Genomic DNA, 17,670 nt, shown 5'->3' with positions numbered 1-17,670 from the left:
TTATTCCTCAATGCAGCAACAATCCAATATAAATGTTTTGTCATTTAAAGACTAGATTGTAAAGTTTCCTTACATCAAAATGTGTATAAAATAATAAAGCGCATGAGGGATTGATTCTTCTAGTCAAAATGGCAGACTACATAAGCTCTGTGCTTGTCTCATTTCATGATCACATCAAAATTACAACCAAATTATAGAACAGCCATCAAAGAGAACTACCTGAAGACTAGCAAAACAGAAGTCCTATAACTAAGGATATAAAGAAGAAGCCATGTCGAGACTGGTAGGAGGAGTAGAGATGCAGAAAAGGCAGGTACAACATGGTGTTGTGATTAAGGATTAAAAGGTATATCTCAGCTGCAGAGGTTCCTCTTGAGGACTGATGGGTCCCAATCTACACTGAGCTCACTAGCCTGGGACACCAATGCAGGGAAGAAGAATCCGTATAACATCTGGCTGTGGTAAACAGTGAGGATTTCATCTGAAAAAGACAAAGGGCTGCAGGAGATCAAAGCACTGCTCTAAAAGGACCCATGCACAGACGTGCTCATGAACAAACTCACTTGCTCTGAGTTCCAGTGCAGGGGAAGCAGCTCAAAAAGCACCAGGGACATATAGGGAAGAATTAAATTTACTGCCCTAACTGGTTTGGCTCAGTGGATAGAGCATCAGCCTGCAGACTCAAGGATCCCAGGTTCGATTCCAGTCAAGGGCATGTACCTTGGTTGCAGGCACATCCCCAGTAGGTAGTATGCAGGAGGCAGCTGATCGATGTTTCTCTCTCATTGATGTTTCTAACTCTCTATCCCGCTCCTTTCCTCTGTAAAAAATCAATAAAATATATTTTTTAAAAAATTTACTAACCCAAGGGTGAGGGCTGAAAGGACAGAGATTGAAGCAACTCTCTCTGGGGATGGAAACACTGGCAGGTGCCATTGCTCCCTTGTTGAGCTCTTCTCCCATCCAGCTGGCCCAGCACAGGTGGGCACAAATTTGTGCTCTCTGTTAACCTGACTAATGCCTTTGTCCCACCCTGGTGATTCCCTGAGACCCCACCCCAAACAACTTACTTACTCAGCCCAAACCATAAACATGGAATGGAAGGTAAAATCTGTAGTGATTTTGGAATATTCAAACTTAAGTAAGCATCAACTTAAAATAGACTGCTATAACTATAGCTTGGTATATATGATGCACATGATAGCTACATACCAAAAATATATAAGATTTATAAGAAATAGAGAAAGGAATCCAAACATAACACTACATAAAGTCATCAACATAACAGAAGAAAGCAAGAAAATAAGAAAGTAACAGAGAACTACAAAAATAATAAGAAAACAATAAAATGGCAATAACTTCATACTTATCAATAATTACTTTAAATGAAAATGGACTGAATACTCAATTCAAAAGATATAGACTGGGTGAATGGATAAGAAAAACAAAACCAAAAATCCCTCACATCTATACATATGCTGCCTACATAAGACATACTTTAGACTAAAAGACACACACAGACCAAAAATAAAGTGATGGAAAAATATATTTTATGCAAAAGGCATGAAAAAAAAGATCTGGGATAGCTATACTTATATCAGACAAAATAGACTTTAAAACAAAGGCTATTAGAAGAGACAAAGAAGGGCATTTTATAATGATGAAGGGATCAATCTCACAAGAAGATATAACTCTTAAAAACATCTACCCAACAAAGTTAGGAACACCTAAATAAAAGGGTGAGCAAAAGTAGTTTAGAGTTGTGAGTATGGTAAACACAGAGAGTATTCTTATATTATTATTTATTAACTAGAGGCCCAGTGTATGAATTCTTGCACCAGTGGGGTCCCTCCGCCTGGCCTGTGGGATTGGGCCGAAACCGGCTCTCTGACATCCCCCGAGGGGTCCCAGATTGTGAGAGGGTGCAGGCCAGGCCGAGGGACCCCACCAGTGCACTATCAGGGCCGGGGAGGGATGCAAGAGGTTGGCCAGCCGGGGAGGGTCTGCAGGAGGGCTCCAGGGCTTGTCCGGCCCATCTAGTTCAGTCCCGATCGGCCGGACCCCAGCAGCAAACTAACCTACCGATTGGAGCGTCTGCCCCCTGGTGGTCAATGCACATCATAGCAAGCAGTTGAGCAACCTTAGCATATCATTAACATATTATGCTTTGGTTGAACAGACCACCGGATGACCTGACACTTAGCTTATTAGGCTTTTATTATATAGTATTATTGTATTATTTATTTGTATTACAACTGTAAACTTACTTTTAACCCTCTTTGCATATGTACTTCTTTATTCAGTCTTTTATTGATGGGCACTTAGATGGCTCTATATTTTGGCTATTGTAAATAATGCTGCAATGAACACAGGATTTCATATATCTTTTCTAATTAACTAGAGGCCTGATGCATGAAAATTCGTGCAAGAGTAGGCCTTCCTTCCCCTGGCTGCTGACACCAACTTTCCTCCAGCACCGGCTTCCCTCTGGCACCTGGGACCAGACTGCTTCCCTCCTCTGGCCACTGGCAGGCACTCGGGACCTGGGCCAGCATCCCTCAGACTGCCCACAGGCACCTGTGCCCCGGGCTGGCTTCCCTCTGGTCCTAGGTTTGTCAGGAAGTACATCCAGAATGATGTCTGGAAGACGCCCAATCTAACTGCATTTTACTATTTTATTATTATAGACTAGAGGCCCGGTGCACAAAATTTGTGCACTCGGGGGGGGGGGGGTCCCTCAGCCCGGCCTGTGCCCTCTCGCAATCTGAGACCCCTCGGGAGATAATGACCTGCTGGCTTAGGCCTGCTCCCAGGTGGCAGAGGGCAGGCCCAATCCCTAGGTGCAGCCCCTGGTCGGGCTCAGAGCAGGGCCAATTGGGGAGTTGGGGCACCTTCCCCTGTCATGCACAGAGCAAGGCAGATTGGGAGGTTGCGATGCCATTCTCAGTCACGCTCAGGGTAGGGCCTATTGGGGGGGTTGGGGCACTGCCCCCTGTCACACTCAAGGCAGGGTAGATGGGCTGGTTGCAGCATCACCCCCTGTCACGCACAGAGCAGGGCCCATCAGGGGGGTTGGGGCTCCGTACCCTGTCACGCACAGAGCAGGGTCAATCAGGGGGTTGGGGAGCTCCCCCCTGTCATGCACAGAGTAGGGCCGATAGGGGAGTTGGGACACCGCCCCCTGTCACACTCAGGGTAGGGCGGATCAGGGGGTTGGGGCACCGCCCTCTATCACCCACAGAGCAGGACCGATCAGATGGTTGGAGCACCGCCACTCTCACACTCAGGGCAGGGCCAATGGGGAGGTTATGGCTCTACTCCGTCACACACACAGCAGGGCCCGTGGGGAGTGGGGGGGTTGGGGCGCTGCACCCTGTCACACACAGAGCCACAGGGCGATCAGGGGGTTGGGGAGTTCCCCCCTATCAGGCACAGAGCAGGGCCCATCAGGGGGTTGGGGCGCCTTCCCCTGTCACGAACAGAGCAGGGTGGATAGGGAGGTTGTGGCCCCGCCCCCTGTCACATACAGAGCTGCAGGGCAATCAGGGGGTTTGGGCGCTGCCCCCTATCATGCTGATCCTGGTGCTGGGAGGCCTTGTGGCTCTGTTCATCCCGGTGCTTGGAGGCATATTACCCTTTTACTATATAGGATAGAGGCCTGGTGCATGGGTGGGGCTGGCTGGTTTGCCCTGAAGGGTGTCCTGGATCAGGGTGGGGGTCCCCACTGGGGTGCCTGGCCAGCCTGGGTGAGGGGATGATGGCTATTTGCAGCTGGTCACACACCCTTCAGGGTGGGGGTCCCCACTGGGGTGCCTGGCCAGTCTGGGTGAGGGGCTGAAGGCTGTTTTCAGGCTGGGGGTGACTTAAGCTCCCAACCGCTCCTTTTTTTCTTTTTTCTTTTTTTTATTCTGGGCCAGCTTTAGCTTTGAGGCTTGGCTCCAGCTCTTAGGCCTCCGCTGCTGAAAGTAGGTTTCTGGCCTTTGCTTACAATGTTCCGGGACCCTGGCCACTCCTGGCCTAGGCACAGGCCTATAGGCTTGGGGCAGCCTGGCTCCCAAGGCCCCAATTTATCAAGAGAACAAAGTCGGCGTTAGTTACAGCCCTCAGAGAACCCAGTGCACTGCATCTGTGCATACAACTGCCTCGTTCATATGCCTGCTTCGCCCTACTGAATTACTAACATCTTGAGGACATAGCTCTGTCTTATCCTGCTTTAACTTCAGTGCCTGACCTGGTGCCATGAACCTGAGAGGGTTTGCTGAGTCAGTGAATAATGAGTGAGTGAATGAGTGAATGAATGAGCGAGTAGGTGAATGAGCAAGCAGCTAAGGGGAGGGAACGTGTTGCCACAGCAACATGGCAGAAGTTCCGGCCCCACTCCTGGCTCCCTGGAGCCCACCCCGGGGAAAGTTCCCCCCTGCTCCCAGCGTCCTGGCACCCCTCTCCTGGCTGCATACTGAATTACTAACATCTTGAGGACATAGATCTGTCTTATCCTGCTTCAACTTCAGTGCCTGGCCTGGTGCCATGGACCTGAGTGGTTTGCTGAGTGAGTGAATAATGAGTGAGTGAATGAGTGAATGAATGAGCGAGTAAGTGAATGAGCAAGCAGCTGCCAGCTGGGATAGTTGCACTCTGCTCTGAGCTGCCTGATGCAAACCCCGGGAAGTTCCCGCCCTGCTCCCAGCGGCCCCACTCCCTTCTCTGGGCTGCATAGTTCGTGCAGGGCAAAGGCTGCCTGGGTGTGGGTTTTGGCAAATCAGTGCATTAGCACCTGTCGGCTGGGGATCCCCCTGGAGGGCCGTTTGTGGGCATGGCCAGTGGAAGATGGGTGCATTAGCACCAGGCAGCCGGGGGGCCCCGCTGCAGGGCTGTTTGTGTGTGTGGCCAGTGGAAGATGGGTGCATTAGCACCGGTCAGCCTCAGATCCCCTCGGGATGGAAGTTTGTGGGTGTGGCTGGTGGCCGATCATTGGGGTCCCGCTGCCAGCCCTGGGTCTGTTCCCATAGGGGCCGCCTGTCACCCGGGTTGCAAATAGCAGGCCCGGATGGTAGCGGGCAGGCGGGATGGCGCTGTCCCGCCCTGCCTGCAGTATGCAAATTGGCCGCCATCTTGGCTGGTGATTAATTTGCATATCGCCCTGATTAGCCAATGGGAAGGGTAGCGGTCATGCGCTAATTACCGTGTTTCTCTTTTATTAGATAGGATGGTTTGGATTTCTTCTGATAAATACCCAGAAGTTGGATTTCTGGGTCATATGGCACTCCTATTTTTAATTTTCTGAAGAACTTATATATTATTTTCCATAGTGGCTATACCAATTTACAATTCCACCAACAGTGCTTGAGGATTCCTTTTCTCAACATTCTTGCCAGCACTTGTCATTTATTGATTTATTGATGATAGCCATTGGACAGGTGTGAGGTGATATTTCATTGTAGTTTTTATTTGCATTTCTCTAATGATTAGTGATGTTAATCATCTTTTCATATGTCTATTGGCCATCTGTATGTCCTATTCAGGTCTTCTGCTCATATTTTAAATTAGAGTGTGTGTGTTTTTTGGTGTTAAGCTGTATGAGTTTCTTATTTATATATCTTTATCTAATGTATTATTGTTAAATATATTTTCCCATTCAGTAGGTTGCCTTTTCATTTTGTTGATGATTCCCTTTTGGATACAAAAACTTTTGAGTGATGTAGTGCCATTTGCTTATTTTTTGTTTCCCTTGCCTGAGAAGACATATTCAAAAAAGTATTGCTGAGTGATGTCAAATAGTTATTGCCTCTGTTTTTTTCTTGGAATTTTGTGGTTTCAGGTATTACATTTAAACCTAATTAGTTTTTATTTTATTCTTGTATGTGGTATAAGACAGTGGTCTAGTTTCATTTCTTGCATACATCTGTCCAGTTATCCTAACACCACTTATTGAAGAGACTATCTTTACCCCATTATATGTATATGTTCATTTCTACTTTGTCATACATTAATTGACCATATAGATGTGGATGTATTTCTTGGATCACTACTCTGTTCCATTGATATATTTATCTGTTTTTATGCAACTACTATGATGTTTTGATTACAGTAGCCTTGTAGCATAGTTTGATATCAGGTAGCATACCTTCAACTTTGTTCTTTCTTATCAAAATTGCTTTGGCTATTCAGGGTCTTTTGTGGTTTTATATAAATTTTACAATGATTAGTTCTGTAAAACATGCTATTGGTATTTTAATAGGGGTTGTGCTGAAACTGTAGATTTCTTTGGGTAGTATGGACAGTTTATTGATAATTCTTTGTATACAAGAGCATGATACATCCTTCCATTTACTGGTATTTTCTTCCATTTTTTTCTCCAATGTTTTATGTCTTATAATTTTCCAAGTACTACAAGTCTTTAACCTCCTTGATTAAAATTATTCCTAGGTATGTTTTTTGATATAATTATGAATAGGATTGTTTTCTTAATTTCTCATTCTGATCTGTTCATTATTAGTGTACAGATCACAACAGATTTCTGTATATTGATTTTGTTTCCTGCAAATTGGCTTAATTGATTTATTAATCTTAATAATTTTGGGTGGAGTCTTTAGGGTTTTTTTATATATAGTATCATGTCATCTGCAAATAGTGACAGTTTTACTTCTTCCCTTCTAATTAGAATGACTTTTAAAGTTTTTTGTCTGATTGCTGTGGCTAGGACTTCCAATACTATGCTGCATAAAAGTGGTGAAAGTGGACATTCTTGTCTTGCTCCTGAAATTAAAGAAAAAGTTTTCAGTTTTTCACCATTGAGTATGATGTTAGCTGTGGGCTTTTCATTTATGACCTTTATAATATTCCTTCTATCCCCAATTTCCAGAGAGTTTTACCATAAATGAATGTAAATGGGTTTTGTCAAAATTTTTTCCTGCATCTATTGCTATGTTTATATTATTTTTATTCTTTAGTTTGTTTATGTGGTGTATCACATTAAGTGACTTGCTGATATTGAACCAACCTTGCATCCCAGAAATAAATTCCATTTGACCATGGCATGTGGTCCTTTCAATATATTGCTAAATTTGATCTGCTATTATTTTGTCAAAAGTTTTTTTATATATGTCCATTAGGAATATTGGCCTACAATTTTCTTTTTCAGTAATGTCTTTGTTCGGTTTTGGTATCAGGGTAATGCTGGCCTCATAAAATGAGTTTGAGGGTCTTTTCTACTCATCTATTTTTGGAGTGGTTTGAGAAAAATATGTATTAATTATTCTTTGAATGTTTGGTAAAATTTCCTTGTGAAGCAAACTGGACAGGGCTTTGGTTTTTTGGGAGATTTTTTTTTTTTAATATATTTTATTGATTTTTTACAGAGAGGAAGGGAGAGAGATAGAAAGTCAGAAACATCGATGAGAGAGAAACATCGATGAGAGAGAAACATCGACCAGCCGCCTGCTGCACATCCCCCACCGGGGATGTGCCCGCAACCCAGGTACATGCCCTTGACCGGAATCGAACCTGGGACCTTTCAGTCCGCAGGCCGATGCTCTATCCACTGAGCCAAACCGGTTTCGGCGAGATTTTTTTTTTTTTATGACTGATTTGATTTCATTTATAGTTATCAGTCTGTTCATATTTTGGAAATATGATTCAGTCTTGCAAGATTGTATGTTTGTAGAAATTTATCCAAATTTTCCAGGTTGCCCAATTTGTTGAAATATAATTGCTCATAGTATTTTCTTATAATACTTTGCATTTCTGCAGTGTCAGTGTTCACTTCCTCTCTTTTATTTATGATGAGAGGCCCTGTGCACAAAAATGTGTGCACTCAGGGGGGTCCCTCAGCCCGGCCTGTACCCTCTTGTAGTCTGGAACCCCGCATGGGATGTCCATCTGCTGGCTTAGGACCGCTCCCCAGGGGGATTGGGCCTAAGCTGACAGTCAGACATCCCTCTGGCAGCCCGGGAGCCCTCAGGGGATGTCCACTTGCCAGCAAGGAGCATGCCTAAGCTGCAGTCAGACATCCTTAACGCTGCTGAGGAGGCGGGAGAGGCTCCTACCACTACCGCTGTACTGGCAGTCGTCAGCCTGGCTTGTGCCTGAGCAGAGCTCCTCCTGTGGGAGCTCACTGACCACGAGGGGGCAGCTCCTGCATTGAGCGTCTGCCCCCTGGTGGTCAGTGTGTGTCATAGTGACCAGTCATTCCCAGTCTTTCTGCTGTTAGGGTCAATTTGCATATTACCCTATTATTATATAGTATAGAGGCCTGGTGCATGGGTGGGGGCCGGCTGTTTTGCCCTGAAGGGTGTCCCGGATCAGGGTGGGGGTCCCGCTGGAGTGCCTGGCCAGCCTGGGTGAGGGGCTAAGGGCCATTTTGAGGCTGGCCACACCCCCTTCAGGGAGGTGGGTCCTGCTGGGGTACTTGGCCAGCCTGGGGAGGGGCTGATGGCTGTTTGCAGGGTTCCCACAGCCCCTTAAGGGTGGGGGTCCCCGCTGGGGTGCCTGGACAGCCTGGGTGAGGGACTGAGGGCTCTTTTCAGGCTGGCTAAGCCCCCCAGCGGGGACCCTCACCTCATAAGGGTGTGGCCATCCTGGGTGAGGGGCTGATGGCTGTTTGCAGGCTGGCCAAACCCCCAGCCACCCAAGCTCCCAGTGGAGGTTGGCTGGAAGCAGGTATCTGGGATTTATTTGTCTTCTATAATTGAAACTTTGTTGCCATGAGTGGAGGGCACAGCCGGCTCAGGGCAGGCAGGAAGGTTGGCTTTCTCCATTGCCCGGGCAACCAAGCCTCCTGCTTGCTCTAGCTCCATGGCTGCCGGCTGCCATCTTGGTTGGGTTAATTTGCATATAGTTGCTCTGATTGGCTGGTGGGCATGGCTTAGGGGCATAGCATCTTTGTCTTTCATTAGTGTAGATTTTATTGTTTTTTTCAGTGAGAAAGGGAGAGGGATAGAAAGTTAGAAACATCGATGAGAGAGAAACATTGATCAGCTGCCTCCTGCACACCCCCTACTGGGGATGTGCTCACAACCAAGGTACATGTCCCTGACCAGAATCGAACCTGGGACATTTCAGTCCGCAGGCCGACGCTCTATCCACTGAGCCAAACCAGTTAGGGCTTGACACACTTTCTGACCTAGACTTCCAGAACACTCAAGGCTTTCCTCCTGCATTAACTGGCATCTATTGCTCAGTCTCCTTTTTAGGTTTCTCTTCTCCTTTAAGACTCTAAACAGTTCACTGTTCTGGAACTTGGTCCTTGGTCCTCTCCTCTCCTCTATTTATATTCACTTCTGGGTGATCTGATGACTTAGGTATTATCTATATGCTGACAATTCCCAAACCATATTTCTACCCTAACTTCAGACTACTATATCTAACACCTCCAGCTGAATTTCTTTTTTTAAATTTATTTTTATTTTTATTGATTTAAGAGAGGAAAGGAGAGAGAGAGAGAGAGAGAGAGAGAGAGAGAGAATGAAACATCAATTATGAGAGAGAATCATTGATTGACTGCCTCCTGCATGCCCCCTATTGGGGATTGAGCCCACAATCGGGGGAATGTGTCCTAACCGGGAATCAAACCATGACCTCATGGTTCATAAGTCCACGCTCAATCACTGAGCCAAGCCAGGCAGGGCTCCACCTGAATTTCTAATAGGTTAAGACTCAGCCCATATTAGTGTTTATTGCATGTATTATTATATTTAAGATAGTTTTTCTTGAAATAAAAAAAAGAGAGAAGCCAAAAAAAAAAAAAAGACTCAGCCCACCATTAGTCTTCCCTATCCACATAATTAAATTGGTTCATTACCAAAAAAAAAAAACAAACTTAGGTGATATTCTTTACTCTCCCAATCCACATACTCTCATAAGAAATCATTTTTGCTCTAGCTCCCCTTTAAAATATTTCCAAAATCTAACCAGAAGTGGAATTACTGAGTCAAATGGAAGTTCCATTTTTAATTTTTTGAGAAAACTCCATACTGTTTTCTATAATGGCTGCACCAGTCTGCATTCCCACCAGCAGTGTACGAGAGTTCCCTTTTCTCCACATCCTCCCCAGCACTTGTCATTTGTTGATGGTAGCCATTCTGACAGGTGTGAGGTGATACCTAATTGTCGTTTTAATTTGCATCCCTCTGATGATCAATGACTTTGAGCATTTTTTCATATGTCCACTTTGGAGAAGTATCTATTTAGGTCCAAAGCCTATTTTTTAATTGGATTGTTTGTCTTTCTTCTGTTAAGTTGTATGAGTTCTTTATATATTTTGGACATTAACCCTTTATCAGATGTATCATTGCCAAATATGTTCTCCCATACCGTGGGCTCCCTTTTCATTTTTCTGATGGTTTCTTTTGCTGTGCAGAAGCTTTTTATTTTGATGTATTCTCATTTGTTTATTTTTTTCTTTGTTTCTTTTGCCTTAGGAGATGTATCCATAAACATGTTGCTATGAGAGATGTCTGATATTTTGCTGTTTATGGTTTCTTCTAGGATTTTTATGGTTTCATGACTTACTTAAGTCTTTTAACCATTTTGAGTTTATAGTTATGTATGGTGTGAGTTGGTGGTCTAATTTCACTTTTTTACATGTAGCTGTCCAATTTAACCAACACCATTTATTGAAGAAATTCTCGTTATTCTATTGCGTGTTCTTGCCTCCTTTGTCAAATGTTAATTGCGGGTAATGACTTGGGTCAATTTCTGGGTCTCTTTTCTATTCCATTGATCTATATGCCTGTTTCTGTGCCAATACCAGGTTGTTTTGATTACGGAGGCTTTGTAGTATAACTTGATACCTGGTATTGTGATTCCTCCAACTTTGTTCTTCTTTCTCAAGATTGTTGAAGCTATTCAAGATCTTTTTTTCTTCCATATAAATTTTGGAGTATTTTGTCTAGATTGATGGAAAATGCTGGTATTTTAATAGTGATTGCATTAAATTTGTAGATTGCCTTGGGTAGTATGGATATATTAATGATATTGATTCTACCAATCCATGAACACGATATGTTCTCCCACTTGTTTATACCTTCTTCTATCTCTTTTTCAATTTTCTGTAGTTTTACGAGTACAGGTCTTTTGCCTCTTTGGTTAAATTTATTCCTAAATATTTTAGGGTTTTTTTGTTGTTGTTGTTGCAATGGTAAATGGGATTGCTTGTTTAGTTTCTCTCTCTCAGAATTCATTATTGGCATATAAAAAAGCCATCGATTTTTGGGTATTGATTTTATATACTGCTATATTGCCAACTTCATTTATTAAATCTAGTACTTTTTTGGTGGAGTCTTTAGGGTTTTCTATGTACAATATCATGTCATTTGCAAATGATGAGAGTTGTACTTCCTCCTTTCCAATTTGGATGCCTTTTATTTCTTATTCTTGTCTGATCACTGTGGCTAGGACTTCCATTACCATGTTGAATAAGAGTGATGAAAGCAGACATCCCTGTCTTGTTCCTGTTCTTAGGGGAAATGGTTTTAGCTTTTGCCCATTGAGTATAATGTTCACTGTAGGTTTATCATACATGGTCTTTATCATGTTGAAATGTGCTTCCTCTATTCCCACTTTGCTGAGATTTTTTAATCAATAATGGGTGTTGTATTTTTTGAAATCTTTTTCTGAATCTATTGATATTATCATGTGATTTTTGTCTTTCAGTTCATTTATGTGATGTATCACATTTATTAATTTGCAAATATTGTACCAGCCTTGCATCCCTGGAATAAATCCCACTTGGTCATGGGTATGATCTTTTTAATACATTGCTGGATCCAATTTGATAATATTTTGTTGAGGATTTTAGCATCTATGTTCACCAGAGATATTGGCCTGTAATTCTCTTTCTTTGTAGTGTCTTTATCTGGTTTTGGAATTAGGGTAATCCTGGCCTCATAAAAAGAGCTTGGAAGTATTCCTTCCTCTTGAATTTTTGGAATATTTTGAGGTGTTAGTTCTTCTTTGAATGTTTGGTAAAACTCTCCTGTGAAGCCGTGTGGACCCAAGCTTTTGTTTGCTGGGAGATTTATTGTTTGTTTGTTTGTTTGTTTTTTACTGCTTCTATTTCATCAGTTGTTATTGGCTTATTCAGGTTTTAAGATTATTACTGATACAATTTTGAAGATTGTATTTTTCCAGCTATTTGTCCATTTCATCCACATTGTCCAGCTTGTTGGCATATAGTTAGTTGTTCATAGTATTTCCTTACAATCCTTTGTATTTTTCTGGTGTCTGTGGTTACTTCTCCACTCTTGTTTCTGATTTTATTTATTTGAGTCCTCTCTCTGCTTCTTGATGAGTCTGGCTAATGGTTCATCAATTTTGTTTATCCTTTCAAAGAACCAGCTTTTGGTTACATTGATTTTTTTGTATTTTTTTTAGTGTCTATGTTATTTATTTCTGCTCTAATCTTTATTATTTCCTTTCTTCTACTTACTCTGGGCTTTTCTTGTTGTTCTCTTTCTAGTTATTTAAGTTGTGTGGTTAAATAGTGCATTGTTGATTTTCCTGGTTTTCTGAGGTAGGCCTGTAGTACTATTAACGTCCCTCTCAGGACTTCTTTTGCTGTGTCCCAGAGATTTGGGGTTGTTGTATGTTCATTTTTATTTGTTTACAGGAAGTTTTTTTTTTTCTTTCTTGATTTTATTGGTAATCCATTCATTGTTTAATAACATGCAATTTAGCCTCCACGTGTTTGAATGTTTTGGGGTGTTTTTGATTTCTAATTTCATTCCACTGTGATCTGAGAAGATGCTGATATGATTTCAATCTTCTTGAACTTGTAAAGACTTGTTTTGTGTCCTAATATGTGGTCTATCTTTGAGAATGATCCATGTGCAATTGAGAAAAATGTATATTCCACAGCTTTGGGGTGAAATGTTCTATAAATGTCAATTAAATCCATCTGATCCAGTGTATCCTTTGGAGTTACTGTTTCTTTGTTATGTTTTTGTCTGGAATATCTATCCAGTAAAGTCAGCAGGGCATTAAAGTACCCTACTATGACTGTATTGTTTTTGATCTCTCTGTTAACATTGTCCAGAAGTTTTTATTATATATATAGGTGCTCCTATATTGGGTGAATATTTGTTTACCAGGGTAATGTCCTCTTGCTGGATTGATCCCTTTAGTATTATGTAGTGACCTTTGTTGTCTCTTGTGATAGCCTTCATTTTGAAGTCAATTTTGTTGGATATGAGTATTGCTCCTCCAGCTTTTTTTCCTTTTTCATTTGCATGGAAATTATTTTTCCATCCCTTAACTCTCATCCTATCTTTTGTTCTGAGGTGGGTCTCTTGTAGACCGCATATAGTTGGATCATGTTTTTGTATCCATTCAGCCACCCTATGCCTTTTGATTTGAGCATTTAAACCATTTATATTTCAGATTATTATTGTTAGGTCCTTATTTATTGCTAATTTAATTCTGTATGTTTCTCTTTCTGTTTCTTCTTCTCATTACAGCAGTGCCTTTAGCATTTCTTGTAATGCTGACTTGGTGGTGATGTACCCCTTTAGCCTTTTTTTTTTTTGTCCAGGAAGCTCTTTATGTGACCATCTATTTTGAATGATAGCCTTGCTGGATATAGTAATCTTGGTTACAGATCCTTGCTTTCCATTACTTTGAGTAATTTATGCCATTCCCTTCTGGGCTGTAGAGTTTCTGATGAGAAATCAGGTGCCAGCCTTATTGGAGCTCCTTTATAGGTAACAGTTTGCTTTTCTCTTGCTGCCTTTAAGATACCCTTTTTGTCTTTAATTTTTGGTATTTTAATTATGATGTGTTCTGGGTGTGGGCCTGTTTGGGTTCTTCTTACTTGGGGTACTTTGTGTCTCCTGGACTTGTATGTCTCTTTCCTTTACTAAGTTAGGAAAGTTTTCTGCCATTATTTCTTTGAACACGTTCTCTGTACCATTTTCCCTTTTTACCTCTCCTGGCACACCTGCTATTCGAATATTGTTATGTTTTATATTATCCCACAGCTCCCTGAAGCTGTCCTCTCTTGTTTTTTAATTGTTTTTTTCTTTTGGTTCTCTGATTGAGTGATTTTTTCAATCCTGTCTTCTAATTCACTTATTCAGTCCTCAGCTTCCCCTAATCTGCTGTGTATTCCTTCCAATGTGTTCTTTATTTTTGCTATGTCATTCTTTATTTCTGTTTTCAAAGCTACTTTATCTTTACTCATGCTATTGAGCATCTTTGCCATCATTATTCTGAAATCTGTATTAGATAATTTTCTTATCTCCATTTCATTTATCTCTTATTCTGGAGAATTCTCTTATTCTTTCATTTGGGGGTTGTTTCTTTGTCTCCTCATTTTGGCTGCCTATTTGGGTTTGTGACTATGTATTAAGTAGATCTGCTATGCCTCTCAAGCTCTAGTGCAGGACAGTGTCAAACACTATTTCTGATTAGTTATATCAGGAAAAGATTCAAAGTCTCTGCAAGCATGTCAAACTTGCGGCCCACTGGCCGCATATGGCCCATGATGAATATTTTTGCGGCTCAGTCAATATAATGGTATGTAAGAAACGTTTTAATAAAAATTTTGTAACTTAATTTTTTACAATATCCTGTTATACATAATTATTAATAACAAACTACAATGTTCACTAATGACTGATTATTATAATCATGTTGCATTCATTTCCCTTATGCGCTTTACATGCCGCAGGCGCACCATTTCTCTCCACTAATACTGGCAGTGAATATTTTAGCAGCCGATTGCCAGGTCATTAGTCTTGGGCTGACTTGTTTGGTGTGTGCAACAGGAAATATTTTGCTTTCGGGGAACAAGAAAAATAGGTTTATTTGCATTACACTTATTAATTTGTACAGTTATTCAGTGTCTGGTAAGTTAATGTTAAAAAAAAAATTAATTTTTACTAAAATGTTCTATTATTTTATGTTAACAATTAGTCATTTGTTTCAGCCCTTTGTATTCAGTATGTGTCTATAAAAATAAACCTACGTTTCTATGAAAGTTGAAGCTTTTGTTTTTTTGTGGCCCACATAAACTTCAACCTTGTTTATTTGGCCCGTGTTAGCCTTTGAGTTTGACATGCTTGCTCCAGAGACTATCTCTGTCTATGGACTGATAGGATTTTCTCTTGAATTGCCCTCCGGCAATTGTCCACAGGTGTGGCAAGAATTGCCCCAATTCAATAGATTGGGGCAATTGCTTCTGCCTTGAGGCTAATGGTTATTCTCAGTCTCTTAATCGGAGCAACTCTGCATAGTGGGAAAGATGTTTTCCAATAGGGTGGAGGGTGGATCAACTGTCTTAACCCCAGGCAAGGTCACCTGTATAGGAAATGTCTGTGTAAAAAAGATGACCTTCGCAGCGAAGGAATGACTCAGCACAGGAAACCGGGGTGTCTGCCTCTGAGCTCTAACCCCAGAGCCCCCAATCCTGGCTTCTCTTCATACAGCTCTAGTCCACTCTGCCCTCCCTCTGCCGGAGTACAAGGTTGGTGGCTCACAGGGAATTTTATTCAATGGCCCTTTAAGCAGGTGCCTGAATTTCCAGCTATCTCTCCTTGCAGACAGCAACCCTGCTGATTTTGACAGCCAGATGTTATGTGGGTTTCCGTCCCAGTTCTGGTGCTCTCTGCTGGATGGCCCAACTTGGGGATTAGACCCCAGATTTCTCAGTGGCAACCCTCCATAGCTGTGATATCTCTCTGGAATTTCAGTTGCTGTCAGTCAGAGCCCAGCCAGCCCTTTCACATTTCTGCCCCTCCTACCAGTCTCTATGTCGTCTCCACTTTTGGTCCTCGGTTATCAGGGTTTTCTCCAGCGAGTCTTCTGTTGATTATTCAGGAAGTTTTTTTTCTGTGTTTTAGTTGTAATTCCAGTTTAGTCCTGGGAGCATGTCCGTGCAGCATCCACTTATTATGCCACTATTCCACCTTTGCTTTTTAGAAATTTCATTTCTATAATTAGCTTGCTACCCCGTGTCCCTAATGTCACCTTTGCCCTTAGAGTATGTGACTATTATGGCAACCTAACCATCCTTTCAAGATGCAACTCACAATATGCACTCCTCTGCTCAAAACCCTGTTGCCAGTCCTCACAGAGGTCTTCCAGGCCCTATGACCTTACTTCACCACACTACCTCTCTGAGCTTACATAATTGACCAGGTTGTGCTGTTGTCCTTTTTGCCTCTCCTCAACATTCCAGGCATATTCCATCCTTAGTGCCTCTTCCATGGCAGTGCCTATCACTAGTTTTGATCAAATGTCACCTTCACAAGGAGAAGTGCTTTCGCTACTCAAAATTATAAAGATAACACACCTTTTCCTCATAGCACTTACCTTCAGCATACAAGTTGTTCACAGTCTGCCTTCCTCTCAAGCATGCAGACTCCTCTGGACAGGGGTTTTTGTCTGTTTTGTTTAATTGATGTTTCTTATGTGCATGAATAGGGTCTGGCACAGAAGTGTTTCAAAAATATGTGCCAATGAATGAATAAAAACAAAGCTATCATACAGCTTTTGGTCTCTTCTAATCTTTATGTATGCCTTCATTTTTATGATATTTCATAAAATATTATTTTATATAACATTCTAATATTGCTGTAACAGAATCTTTATTAATTTAATTTGCCTATAATATTTTATAGCAGGAGTCTACCAATTTTTTCTATGAAGTTCCAAATAGTAAATACTTTAGGCTTTGGAGGTCACATTCTTAGCTTGCAGCCTATGTAAAACCTTGTAAAAATTTATATATTATGATTAATATAGTAATTACTCCATCATATGAGCTGCTTCCCATTTTTTTACTATTATGAATTCTTTTTTCTATTACATTTATTTCAATTTCTTTTCCTATTTCAGGGTTTTCCTTACTTTTTAATTTCTTTTACTAATTAAGAAGTAAAAGAATTATTTCTATAACATATTTAGCATAAATTTATTATTTGTCCTTTTAAAAATATTCACTTATTAATATTTATAGTAAAACTCACACATGCTCATTATGGAGAATTTGGAAAACAAAAAATTTTTAAGAAGAAAATACAAATCACTAACAGATGCAGCACTCAGAACAGCCATTCATAATGCTTTATGGACTTTTTCCAACCATTTTTTCTCAGCAATGTTTATATGCTTTAAAAAAATCAGGATAATGCTATGTATACACAAGCTTTAGTCTTGAATTTTTCCCCTTAGTTATGAGAGCATTTTCTAATATCATTAATGTTTTCCAATATCATTTAAATGACAGCATAATATAACATCATATAATAATTTATTACTATTACATCTATTTAAACTACTTTCATGTTTTAAGCAATGCTTTTGCTGAGTTTCTGAATCATTTTTAGGATCAATTTCTAGAAGGGAAATTGTGTCTTTTGGTCTCTTTTTGACAAATGCTTTCCCAGAAAGGACAGACTTATACATAGTTCTCTGAGCAATGCCGGGCATTGTACATTCATTAGCATTAAAGGAAATCAAGGGGTTGAGCCTGGGAGACAGGATGAGTCACCTTTAAAAGTACTGATCTTGCTGAATAAATTCTGTATCTTCTCTTGTCTTTTTTCTGCAATACAGTTTTAAGAGCATAATCAAACAAACACTGGTCTAAATCTTGGCTCAGTCACTTGGTAGATAGTTAGACCAGGGCCAAGTTATTGAATCAATTTCCTCATTCGTTAAAGGAGAAAATGA

General features: G+C 41.2%; 1 pseudogene; it reads right to left on the bottom strand.

Annotated features, from left to right (window-relative positions):
* Positions 1 to 353: 353 nt before the first annotated feature.
* LOC118675594 overlaps positions 354 to 17,670 on the bottom strand; it is a 32,905-nt pseudogene continuing 15,588 nt past the window's right edge.

This window comes from Myotis myotis, unplaced genomic scaffold (genome assembly GCF_014108235.1).
Source record: "Myotis myotis isolate mMyoMyo1 unplaced genomic scaffold, mMyoMyo1.p scaffold_m19_p_2, whole genome shotgun sequence".
Lineage (NCBI taxonomy): Eukaryota > Metazoa > Chordata > Mammalia > Chiroptera > Vespertilionidae > Myotis > Myotis myotis.
The sequence above is the reverse complement of the archived record's forward strand: the minus strand, read 5'-3'. Positions and strand labels throughout refer to the sequence as shown.